Source organism: Cherax quadricarinatus, chromosome 62 (genome assembly GCF_038502225.1).
Source record: "Cherax quadricarinatus isolate ZL_2023a chromosome 62, ASM3850222v1, whole genome shotgun sequence".
In the NCBI taxonomy this organism is placed as follows: domain Eukaryota; kingdom Metazoa; phylum Arthropoda; class Malacostraca; order Decapoda; family Parastacidae; genus Cherax; species Cherax quadricarinatus.
Window position 1 is genome coordinate 22,475,961 of NC_091353.1, and position 14,098 is coordinate 22,490,058.

The 14,098-nt window shown below is 41.4% G+C and overlaps 1 long non-coding RNA gene across 1 annotated transcript in view; it reads right to left on the reverse strand.

The window, feature by feature from the left end:
* LOC138854521 (uncharacterized) overlaps nucleotides 1-10,171 on the reverse strand; it is a 56,979-nt gene extending 46,808 nt beyond the window's left edge. Inside the window, exon 1 of the long non-coding RNA XR_011393728.1 lies at nucleotides 10,114-10,171. This is a non-coding gene — a long non-coding RNA (uncharacterized lncRNA). The remainder of the gene's footprint in view (nucleotides 1-10,113) is intronic.
* Nucleotides 10,172-14,098: the final 3,927 nt, after the last annotated feature.

Below are 14,098 nucleotides of genomic sequence, written 5' to 3' on the forward strand. Positions count from 1 at the left end.
CAGGAGAAAGAGGAAAAAATGTGGAGGTAGACGAGGCGACAGAGAATATAATATTATTGCAACAGCACCACAAAAGATCCAAAGAATTCGAGGAAAAATAGAATATGATAATTCATAAATATAGAGAAGAAGAAAAATATGTAAACAAGTACTGATAAGAATGTGTATAATATATATATATATATATATATATATATATATATATATATATATATATATATATATAATGTGCATGCTGAAGAACAAACTATATGGGGATGAAAATCTTTAACTCTAGATCTTTTGCACTCTCGTGCGTCGTCAGGAGCTATGCAATGTTGCAAGACAGCAACAGATAGGAGTAGAAATTCTCTGAGGCAAGGCGGAAGGTATCATTGGTGGCCAATATGCATGTGTGTGTGTACTCACTTAGTTGTGGTTGCAGGGGTCGAGACACAGCTCCTAGCCCCGCCTCTTCAATGGCCGCTACTCAGTCACTGTTCCTGCTCCAGGAGCTTTATCATAGCTCTTCTTATTACTATGTATGGATCCTGGCTCCACTACATCACTTCTCAGACTATTCCGCTTCCTGACAACTCTGTGACTGAAAAAATACTTCCCAACATCCCTGTGATTCATCTGTATCTTCAGTTTCCAACGGTGACCCCTTGTTGCTGTGTCATATCTTTGGAACATCCTGGCTTTGTCCACCCTGTCGATTTATATGTCGTTATCATATCCCCCCTATCTATCCGGTCCTCCAGTGTCGTCAGGTCGATTTCCCTTAACCTCTCCTCGTAGGACATACCCCTTAGCTCCAGGACTAGTCTTGTTGCAAACCTTGGCACTTTCTCTAATTTCCTTATGTGCTTGGCTAAGTGGGGGTTCCAAATTGGTGCTGCACTCCAATATAAGCCTGACATACACTGTGTACAGGGTCCTGAACGATTCCTTATTGAGATGTCGGAATGCTATTCTTAGGTTTGCTAGGCGCCTGTATACTGCAGCAGTTATTTTGTTGATGTGCGCCTCAGATGTGCCTGGTGTTATACTCACACCAAGATCCTTTTCCTTGAGTGAGGTTTATAGTCTCTGGCCCCCTAGACTGTACGCCGTCTGCGGTGGTCTTTGCCCTTCCCAATCTTCATGACTTTGCACTTAGTGGGGTTGAACTCCAGGAGCCATTTGCTGGACCAGGCCTGCAGCCTGTCTAGATCCCCCTGTAGTTCCTCCTGGTCCTCGTCCGATTGAATTCTTCTCATCAACTTCACATCATCTGAAAACAGGGATACTTCTAGGTCTATTCCTTGCGTCATGTTGTTCACATATACCAGCAACAGCACCGGTCCTAGGACTGACCCCTGTGGAACCCCGCTCGTCACAGGCGCCCACTCTGACACCTCGTCACGTACCATGACTCGCTTATGTCTTCCCGACAGGTATTCCCTGATTTATTGCAGTGCCTTCTCTGTTATCTATGCATGGTTCTCTAGCTTTTGCACCAATCTCTTGTGTGGAACTGTGTCAAACGCCTTCTTACAGTTCAAGAAAAAGCTATCTACCCAACCCTCTCTCTCTTGTCTTACTGCTGTCACCCTGTCATAGAACTCCAGTAGATTTGTGACACACGATTTCCGTCCTTTCTATGTGCTCCACCACTCTTCTCCTGATAATCTTCTTCATGACTTTGCATGCAATACATGTCAGTAACACTGGTCTGTAGTTTAACGCTTCTTGTCTGTCTTTTATAAAAATTGGGACTACATTTGCTGTCTTCCATACCTCAGGTAGTCGCCCTGTTTCGATAGATGTGTTGAAGATTGTTGTTAGTGGTACACATAGCGCCTCTGCTCCCTCTCTCAGGATCCATGGAAAAATGTTATCCGGCTCCATCGCCTTTGAAGTATCAGGCTCGCATAGCAGCCTCTTCACTTCTTCCTGTGTGTGTGTGTGTGTGTGTGTGTGTGTGTGTGTGTGTGTGTGTGTGTGTGTGTGTGTGTGTGTGTGTGTGTGTGTGTTGTGTGTATGTACGTACTCGTATATCCTGCCAGTAAACAGAGGGTTGCTAGTCCATTGAACACCCAATATTAATTAATTAAATCTGGCGCAATATTCATCGTCAACTCACTGCTAGAGATTTATGTCTTAAAAACAATACACCGCCACTCCAGCACTGAGTTATTACGGGGCTGGGGAGAGGCTGTGTTGGGTGGGGAAAGGCGGTGTGTTGGTTGGGGAGAGGCGGTGTGTGTGGGTGGGGGGTTATTAATCATGTCTGAAAATGAGGGTCTATGCTCAAGTGGCTACCAAATCCGGCCTCTTGCCCAGGATACCGAGAAAATAATGGGAGCAGGATAATTCGTGGGGTTTTTGGGGACAAGCGGGTGATGTTTCCCATCGATCTGTCTTTTTTGTGTGTGTCTGAAGGTGACTGATATACACATACACATACATACATGCAGGGAAATCATCCTGACGACACTGGAGGACAGGAGGGATAGGGGATGCCATGATAACGACATATAAAATAGAGTACAGTTAGGCGAGTACACACACACCAGAGGGCGGCCAATCCACTATAATAATACACGGTCAGCACCTCAAAAATCTGCGTTCACAAGTAATGACAGCCCGTGAAATATTGGACTTTCATTACATTAATTCCCGCTTTTGGCCACAGGGACGCCACTTCTGTTGACAGTGCTGGAGCTGTGGACGCTGAGGTCAGTGGTCAGTACGCTGAGGTCAGTGGTCACCTGCGGTCATACCTGTCTAAGCTCTTGGGAGTTAGCGTGGGCTGTTACCAAGCACCATGGCTTGTTGTAGTGTTTTAGAATCTCAGGTTCAAGTGTTGAAGAAGGAGATTCTACTTCTTCAGGAGGAAAATAGGAAGCTGAAGCTTCGTATAGATGAGTTTGGGAGCGAGTGCGAGAAGGATTTAGCTGGTAAGGAGGAAATGGTCACCAGCAGTGATAGTGGCAGCCACTTTAAGTGGCAAGTGATTCACAGCTCAGGAAGAAGAAAGATGAGGAGAGTTAATAGAGAAGATGTGAAGATAGGAAATCGATTCTCTCTTCTCCAAGACGAGTGTACTTCAGTGGTTAGTGAGGTTGAAGGTACCACTGATTTCCCTGCTAATCAAGGTAACGTGCATTTTGTAACAGAGACAGAAAGGTCAAACAGAGAGTGTGCCTTCCTGGAGCTGGTGTTGGTGACATAGTCAGCAGGTTACATAATATTATGGCAGGTAATGGGAACAAGCCCATTATCTGTCTTAGTGCTGGGGGTAATGACATTGGGAAGGGCAGGAGAGAGGAGCTGCCGGATAAGTACAGGTCAGCCATAGAAGTAGTTAGGTCTAAGGGAGGGATCCCAGTCATATGTAGCATCTTGCCTAGAAAGGGAGTGGGCAATGAATGGATGTCTAGGGCAATTGGTATAAATTGCTGGCTAGACAGGAGTGGTTGCATTAGCCAATTCAATTGAGAGGGTAATTGATGACTTGTCTAGGAATTTAAGCTGATAGATTATAGAGGTATGGGTGTTTGTGGGAAACAATCAGGCTGCAGCATTAGGGTTAAAAACAGCAGTTATTACCGGGATACCTCAGGGATATGTTTAAAAGACAATATTCAAAATAAAGTTGCTAGTAATGGCAAATCAACTGATCAACAAACAAAGAGAGATAGTAGAGGGCAACGAGTGACTAGCTCCCTTAAGGTTTACTATACAAATAGTAGGAGTCTAAGAAATAAGATAGATGAGCTAAGATTACTTGCAAGTGTAGGTAATATATATATTATTGGTATAAAAGAGACCTGGTTCAACCTGAAAGATGGATAAATGTCTTCTGAATGCAACATACAGGGTTATAAACTATTCTACACTGATAGGGTCAACAGGAAGGGTGGTGGAGTGGCGATGTTTGTCAGAGAAAATTTAAATTTTTGTCTTAGGCATGATATAAGATTAGAAACATCGAACACAGAATCTGTTTGGCTACAGTTTCTCGAGGGACGTGACAAATTAATTTTGTGTTTGATTTATAGGCCCCCAAACCTTGATAGGGAGTGCAGTAAACTGTTATGGGACGAAATTCATAAGGCATCTAGATATGAAAATGTTGTGATAATGGGAGATTTTAACTTTAGACAAATTCATTGGAACAATATGACAGGAAATCTAGTGACTTTCTTGATACGGTTCAGGATTGCTTTTTAGAACAGGTTGTGACAGAACCAACTAAAGGAAACAATCTGCTTGACTTGGTTCTTGCCAACAAAGATTCACTAATTAATAATCTTGAGGTTAATGATGAGCTTGGGGAAAGTGATCACAAATCACTTAGTTTCAATATATCATGGAATTACCCAGATAACTGCAATCAAATCTCTGTCCCAGATTTTCGCTTGGCCGACTTCATGGGACTGAAAAATTACCTGGGTGGGCTAAATTGGGATGTCCTGACTATGGGTTAGGCCTGTGATCTTGGTTGCCAATATGACGTTTTTCAGAGCATAGTTCTCGCTGCCCGGACAACTTTTGTTCCGAGTAGGGAAATTAGATCTAACAAAAATGATCCCAAATGGATGAACAATAGATTAAAACATCTCATTGGTCAAAAGAGAGGCATATATAGGCGTATCAAAAGAGGGGATGGGCAGTTAAGAAATCAATATATTCAATTAAAGAGAGAAATAAAGAAAGTAATAAGAAAAGCAAAAAGGGATTATGAGGCTAAGGTCGCAAGGGATTCAAAGACTAACCCAAAAGGGTTCTTTCAGGTATACAGAAGTAAGATTAGGGACAAGATTGGCCCACTTAAGAGTAACTCTGGTCAGATCATTGACAGTGATAAGGATATGTGTGAAATTCTCAATACCTACTTCCTCTCAGTTTTCACCCAGCAAAATACTAACGATATTCCTGAAATAATAGATTATGTAGAACAGGATAATAAACTATGTACGATTGCGGTAACTAGTGACATGGTCCTCAGACAAATAGAGAAACTAAAACTTAACAAATCCTCAGGCCCTGATTAACTGTTTACAAGGGTGTTAAAGGAATGTAAAGAGGTACATAGTATACCTTTGGCTAATCTTTTTAACATATCACTACAAACTGGCATAGTGCCTGATAAGTGGAAAATGGCAAATGTAATACCTATTTACAAGGCAGGTGACAGGTCCTTGGCTTCGAACTGTAGACCAATAAGCCTTACTTCCATAGTGGGAAAATTTATGGAATTAATAATTGCCGAAGCAATTCGTAGCCATCTTGATAGGCACAGATTGATTAATGAATCTCAACACGATTTTACGAAGGGGCGTTCCTGTCTTACGAATTTACTAACTTTTTTCACTAAGGTGTTTGAGGAGGTAGATCATGGTAATGAATATGATATTGTGTATATGGACTTCAGTAAGGCTTTCGATAGAGTTCCACATCAGAGGCTATTAAGGAAACTTAAGGTACACGGAATAGGAGAAATTTTTTCCTGGGTAGAGGCATGGTTGACAAATAGACAGCAGAGAGTTTGCATAAATGGGGAGAAATCAGAATGGGGGCACGTCACAAGCGGTGTTCCTCAGGGGTCAGTGTTGGGCCCGTTGTTGTTCACAATTTACATAAACGACATAGATGAGGGAATAAATAGCGACATAAGCAAATTTGCTGATGACACCAGATCATTCTAATGAGGACACTAGAGCACTCCAGGATGATTTGAATAGACTGATGCAATGGTAGGAGAAGTGGCAGATGCAGTTTAATATTGACAAATGCAAAGTTCTAAATGTTGGACAGTTAAATAACCATGCGACATATAAACTAAATAATGTAGATCTTAATACTACTGATTGCGAAAAGGATTTAGGAGTTCTGGTTAGCAGTAACCTACAACCAAGACAACAGTGCATTAGTGTTCGCAATAAAGCTAACAGAATTCTTGGCCTCATTTAGACTATGCTGCTCAATTCTGGTAAGATAAGATAAGATATGATTTCGTTCGGATTTTTAACCCCAGAGGGTTAGCCACCCAGGATAACCCAAGAAAGTCAGTGCGTCATCGAGGACTGTCTAACTTATTTCCATTGGGGTCCCTAATCTTGTCCCCCAGGATGCGACCCACACCAGTCGACTAACACCCAGGTACCTATTTGCTGCTAGGTGAACAGGACAATAGGTGTAAGGAAACGTGTCGAAATGTTTCCACCCGCCGGGAATCGAACCCGGGCCCTCCGTGTGTGAAGCGGGAGCTTTAGCCACCAAGCCACCGGGTCACCGTATTACAGAATGAATATAAATGTTCTGGAAAACGTACAGAGGAGGATGACAAAGATGATCCCATGTATCAGAAATCTTCCATATGAGATTAGTCTGAGGGCCCTGAATCTGCACTCTCTCGAAAGGCTTAGAATTAGGGATAATATGATCGAGGTGTATAAATGGAAAACAGGAATAAATAAAGGGGATGTAAATAGCGTGCTGAAAATTTCCAGCCAAGACAGGACTCGCAGCAATGGTTTCAAGTTGGAAAAATTCAGATTCAGGAAGGATATAGGAAAGCACTAGTTTGGTAATAGAGTCGTGGATGAGTGGAACAAACTCCCGAGTACAGTTATTGAGGCTAAAACGTTGTGTAGTTTTAAAAATAGGTTAGATAAATACATGAGTGGGTGTGGGTGGGTTTGAGTTGGACCTGACTAGCTTGTGCTGATTGGTCTGGTGCCGTGCTCCATCCTTGAGTAGAGGTGACCAGACTAGGTGGGTCATTGGGCTAATCCGTGGGGGCGGGTCATTGGGCTATTCCGGTGGGGGACATGGACCTGCTCCGCATGGGTCAGTAGGCCTGTTGCAGTGTTCCTTCTTTCTTATGTTCTTATGTACACACAAGTAAACTCACTCACAAACTTAGAAAGCCAAATCACAGGTACACGATGAAGAATTACACACGTGGAATATCTGGGTATTTTTATGTGTAGACGTTTCGCCATCCAGTGACTTTATCAGTGCAATATTAGGGTATAATGTGAAGAATGTCCTAGTATTGATAAAGCCAGTGGATGGCGAAACTTTTACCAGTGAGATACCTAGATGTTCAACGCGTGTCAAATTCGTCATCTTGTCGGTATTGCATACTATTCATATACAAGATGTACATTGTACAAACCGGGTACCAGGATGCCGACAATACCCACAGGCTGCTGCACCGCTGTTACTTACTAGAATTATTACTCGCTGCGAGTTTAATTAGAGAACTTAGTTCCAGGCCTTCTCAAGCACTGAGTTCACTCTCGCATGGCACTCGCACAACGCTCCTATTTAATATTTCTAGTTAATGTCTCCGCTGAGATCTGAGGCACTTGCAACCTCTCTGACGTCCGGATTGCAAAGGAGACATCACCTCAATGCTTTCAGTATTCCAATAGAACGAAATCTCTACGAGAGTTACGTTAACCTAACTTATATTTACGTACAATTATATATATATATATATATATATATATATATATATATGTGTGTGTGTGTGTGTGTGTGTGTGTTTGTGTGTGTGTGTGTGTGTGTGTGTGTGTGTGTGTGTGTGTGTGTGTGTGTGTGTGTGTCGTGCCGAATATGTAAAACTGGTCAATTAGCAAGAACTCATTTAAAATTAAGTTCTTTCCAAAATTTTCTCTCATACTTTTAAAGATATATTTTTTTCATTAATGTTGATGTAAAAATTTAAAATTTTGCACCAAAAGGAACTTAGAAAACTTACCTAACCTTGTTATAACAAGAACAATTTATTTTAGCCTAACCCAACTAAATATATTTTAGATTTGTTTACAATAATTTAATACTAAACAAAGACAGTGAAATATATTTTTTTCGTTAGGTTCAGAATGATTTTGGCGAAATTATTGCATACACAAATTTTCACTTATCCTATATGGCAAGATGAGCGTTGCTATTTAAGCCAAGATCGCAAGTTCTGCCTATTCTCAGGAAGAAATTGGAAGAGTTAAGGAGAATGGAACAACGAATAGGCAATCTGGACACCCACGATGCCTTGTACCTTCTCACAAAGTGCTTGAGTCTGCCCAGGTTGACATATTTCCTAAGATGTGCACCTTCATATGATAACCCTATACTGCACGAATATGACAGTATTCTGAGGCAGATTTTTACGAAAGTACTTAACCTTACTCTAGAAGACGGGCAGTGGAACCAAGCTACACTTCCAGTCAGACTAGGAGGCATTGGTGTCCGCAAGTCATCACAGATTGCGTTACCTGCTTTTCTGTCCTCGTGTATTGCATCCAGAGAGCTTGTAGCAGCGATTCTCCCTGAACATCTTAGGGACAAGATTGGAGCCCAGGACCAAAAATTCATTGACGGAGCAATGATCTGGGATAATCTAACGGGCTCAGAAACCAGACCTGCTCCCCCCAACAACTACAAACAATCGCACTGGGATGGTCCAATAGTGGAAAATATAGCCTCAACGATGCTTCAGAGTGTGTCAGGGAAGGATAGAGCCCGCCTGCTGGCAGTGAGAGCCCCTCATGCTGGGGACTTTCTGTTGGTTGTTCCCAACTCCAGCCTTGGCACACGCCTCGACCCACAGACCATCCGCATCGGTGTTGCCCTTCGACTTGCCGCCCCTATTCTCGCCGAACACAGGTGTATTTGTGGCAGTGAAGCAGCAGACCGATTCGGGTACCATGGTCTTGTGTGCCGTAAATCCGAGGGAAAGATTGCAAGACATGAGGAGGTTAATAACATTATCAAGAGGAGCCTCACAACAGCTGGATGCCCAGCAGTAAGGGAGCCACCCCAACTATGCAGATCTGATGGCAGCCAGAAGCGTCCAGATGGTATCACCCTTCAAGCCTGGACAGATGGGAAGCAGGTGGTGTGGGACTATACATGTGCATCTACCTTGGCTGATACCTATCTCCAATGCACCAGGGAGGAAGGAGGGGCAGCTGCCAGCTTTAGGGAGTCCCAAAAGTCTAGAAAATATGGAGAACTTGCCCATCATTATATGTTTGTTCCCATAGGCTCAGAGACCCTTGGCTCATGGGGAAAGAGTGCATCTAATTTCCTTAAGGAGCTGGGAAAAAGACTCATCAGGGTAACTAGGGATCCCAGGGCAGCTAGTTTTCTGTTCCAGCGGCTCAGCGCGGCTGTTCAAAGGGGTAATGCATGCTGCATTTTGGGCACACGCCCCAGCTCTGAGGAGCTGGATGAGATTTTCGCCTTATAATCGGTGATACACACGTAACAACATGTATATATATATATATATATATATATATATATATGCCACCTTTATATCAACAATGTATCTCTTAAATCTTATATATATATATATATATATATATATATATATATATATATATATATATATATATATATATATATATATATGTCGTGCCGAATAGGCAGAACTTGCGATCTTGGCTTAAATAGCAACGCTCATCTTGCCATATAGGACAAGCGAAAATTTCTGTATGCAATAATTTCGCCAAAATCATTCTGAACCTAACGAAAAAAATATATTTCACTGTGTTTGTTTAGTATTAAATTACTGTAAACAAAACTAAAATATATTTAGTTGGGTTAGGCTAAAATAAATTGCGCTTGTTATAATAAGGTTAGGTAAGTTTTCTAAGTTCCTTTTGGCGCAAAATTATAAATTTTTACATCAACATTAATGAAAAAAATATATCTTTAAACGTATAAGAGAAAATTTTAGAAAGGACTTAATTTTAAATGAGTTCTTGCTAATTGACCAGTTTTACATATTCGGCACGACACACACACACACACACACACACACACACACACACACACACACACACACACACACACACACACACACACACACACATATATATATATATATATATATATATATATATATATATTATATATATTATATATATTCTGGTAGGTGGGAAATAGTAAGGTATCTTCAAAGGGTATTTAATACAGAAAAAATCAACATTTCGGTTATAAATCCATAACCATCGTCGGGAATCATATTCTGGAGTCTAGCAACAATGTACAACTGCAGTATACAATGTAAAACACACTGACTCGTTAGTAGAACAAGAAAATGTGAAAAATATTAAGTAAACAAACCAGTAAGGAGATGGTGATAAATTTCGTGCATATCAGGCAGTTACTCTCCCAGACAAACCACAACACAGAATGTAAACAAATAACCGAACTCTTCAAAAGAGGGATAAACTATGGTAATTTCAGAACAATTAACTGAAGATTAATCACAGAGTCCAGGTTGAAGTTCTTTAATATGCAAGATCTCTAAAATTCTTAAGCAAAAGTTGTCTGGAAATGAGAGGTAATTAAGTTTCAGCTTAGAAAGGACAGATGAGGCCCAGTTCTAGGAGCCAAAGTTCCTTTACGAATGGGGGTATAAAAGTTCTATTATTATTATTATTATTATTATTATTATTATTATAATTATTATTATTGAGTAGCGAATTCTGTATCACTCGATAAAAAAATAAGAACAACAAACATCTGGAATCTAATAACTGGCTAGATATCTCAGAAAAATTACATATGAAAAAGTGAGGCTAGAGGAGCGTCCTGCTTGCAAGAAAAATGTGGCACCTTGCAGTCAGTCGTGAAGGTGGCATTTGCATCTCAATGTCCAGCATTTTTTGCATTCATGACGGCCTTTAAGATCCTCAGTGAAGCTGAAATTGGTAGTCATTGTATGCTGAAGATTACGAATCATGCCCCCAAATGAATTTATATATATATATATATATATATATATATATATATATATATATATATATATATATATATATATATATATATATATATGTCGTGCCGAATAGGCAGAACTTGCTATCTTGGCTTAAATAGCAACGCTCATCTTGCCATATAAGACAAGTGAAAATTTGTTTATGCAATAATTTCGCCAAAATCATTCTGAACCTAACGAAAAAAATATATTTCACTGTGTTTGTTTAGTATTAAATTACTGTAAACAAATCTAAAATACATTTAGTTGGGTTAGGCTAAAACCATGGAGAGACAGGTGCAGCCAGTGACAGCCAGAGACGATGACAGCTGACAGCCACAGTGACAGGCACAGTGACAGCCAAAGACAGTGACAGCCAAAGACAGTGACAGCCAAAGACAGTGACAGTGACAGCCAGAGACAATGATAGAGACAGTAACAGCCACAGTGATAGCAAGAGACAGTGACAGGCAGAATGACAGCCAAAGACAGTGATAGCCACAGTGACAGCCAGAGACAGTGACAGCTTTCAGGAGCAAACACAGGAAACAGTCAGAAGCAAACACAGAAGAGTAAACAATCAGAAGTAACCACAGCAAACAAGAGTAAACATCAAACAATCAGAAGTAACCACATCAATCAGAAGTAATCACACAAAATCAGGAATAAACGCTGATATCAGGAATAAATCTACAGTAAACAGAGGAGGAGGAGGAGGTAAGGAATAAAGATGTAGAGAACCTCGACACAAATGAGATAAAATGAGGGAGAAAAACAAAATTGCCGTTATAAAGGGAAGAATATGTCCTAGTTAATGTGACCACCTGTGAATGTGAGCCTCCAGTCTTTGACAGGAATAAGGAAGAAGAAGAGGAGGAGGAAGTTGAAAATGAAACGGCGGAGGTGACGGTAGTGACGGCAACGGAAGAAGAAAAAAGAAATAGAAGAAACACACAACGTAGTGGAGGCAGGAACCATACATAGCTTTAAGACGACGTATGATAAAGCTCATGGAACAGGGAGAGAGAGGACCTAGTAGCGATCAGTGAAGAGGCGGGACCAGGATCTGAATCATGACCCCTGCAACCACAAATAGGTGAGCACACACACACACACACACACACACACACACACACACACACACACACACACACATACACACACACACACACACATTAACTACACCTACTACTACTACCACACGCAATCAACAGGCCAAGTGTCTCAAAAAGTTCCTTTGACAACTACTAACTGCTACATCAGCAGTTCAAGCTAATCTCTCTACATATAGTAAGTCAGTTTACGTTAGATTACGTTAAATTTGCTTAAATTATCCAACCTCAGATTACGTCTTGTCGGGTTTAATTGCGTCAGGTTAAGTTGCATTACGTTAGGCAGTACTGAGTTAGGCTGATGGTAATTTACAAAATTTTACCAATTTTAACTTATATTAAGATTAATAACTGCAGCGATATATGAAGGAACACTGTAAGAGGTATGTACTGTATAGCACTTATTAAACACTTACAAATATGTAAGAACCAATATGTGACTTATAAACAACGAAAAGGCGCAATACAGTGACTGGAACCCGCACATAGTTGAGGCTTACGACGACGTTTCGGTCCAAGTTGTTAATGGTCCAAGTCGGACCGAAACGTCGTGCGAGTTATTAGTGTGTATCTTGTGTCAGTTAGGCCTGAGTGGTTGAGGGGAGAGGACGTGTGTGTGTTGAGGGAAGTCCTAGGCCTTCTATATCAGAACTGCTTATCTCACCCGACTGATAACTCATCATGCAACAAATATCGTTGGAGCGCAGCTGAATTGCTGCTGGAACTCTTATGTGTGAACTGTGACTAGTGATATACCTAGTGAAACACAAATATCTTGATTTGACTTCACTCCACCTCGCCTCTCTCCCCTCCTTCCTCGATTTCCAACTCAGCCATTCGCCTCTATTTACTTATGGTCTAGAGGCGGTTTTTGCCAGACCACATAAATGCTTGAGTGCCCGTGTCAGTCCTCTGTGCCGCACTCCACTCACCTTACGAATAAGTCTCCTGTGTGCCTACCTGCCTGCTACAAGCAAATATCCTAGTGGTTGTGTTAAGTGCTGCAGATTTGTTGTAACTATTTGCACGAGTGGATTTCACTGACTTAGGACATTGTGCTACCATCAGTACCTACGTAGGCTTAAAATGAGTGAGGAATGTCTGGCCTGCTGGGTGACCTTGAAAATGGCACTATAAGACTCGCATGCCACTTACACCCATACTGCGTGTGTCTAGTGAGGTGAATGTCCCTTCCTCGACTTTCCTATTCACCGGTATCCCTTAACTCGTCGCCATTATCTACATATGGGATAAGGGCGAGTTTAGCTGATCCAGGCTAAACAGCGCTCCAAGCCAGCCAGTGAAGGCCAAGTTACAGAATGCCTTTGTGAACGTTCTACAGTGTTCCGGCCGTACCTTCGGTGTTGTGAGAACTAGTTCTTAAGTAGTGAAAATTTGTCTGTCATTCCAAGACACGTGTGCTAGATGTGTTAAGTGCTGCGGGTCTGGAGTAATTAACAAGTAGTACAGTGTTGGTAACTCTCGAGACGACTGTGGGCCCAGTGAATGACCTTGAAAATCGCACTGCGACCCGCAGGCCACTACACCCATATTGCCTGTGTCTAGCGAGGTGAATATCCCTTCCTTGTCCCTTCTCTCTTATGGAATAAAGGCGGTTTCACTGACCCAAAAGTAACAGACTAACTCTTCCATCTCAAGCAGCTGAACTAAAAGTGACCTATGGATGTGAACGAAGTAAATGATGGTGAAGGCGAATTCGTACGTTTTAGAAGTAAGGGAGCTTTGAAAAAAGAAAGAGGATTTCAAAGGAGACTTGCTGCAAGAAACAACGAGAGCAACAACAACCATTGCAGAACGGTTAGGCTTGATTTCCCTGCTAACACTGAGTTTGAGGTCAAGTTTAGATGGTTTTACGAAGCTTCATTAGACAACCCAGAAAAAAACCTTCGGATTCGCTTTCGTCATGACGAGGATAATTACGTTTTTGTTACTAACGACCCAACATTCATAGAAAAACTTCTTACTCATAAATATGCTAACATCCAACTCCAAGCTGCCCCACCAAGATCACCTAAAGTACTTATTGTTATCCACAATGTCAATAAGTACATGGATCCTAAATTCCTGTTGTCAGATCAAGTTGCAAACCCTCGTCGACTTCCAAATGATCTGATATTGGCTGAGTGGATTGGTCAAGGGACTCCACCATCATATATCTACTCTCGTGCAGCGCTTAACAGGAGTTACAAAATAGCTTTGTACAAAGCACCTCACCGTA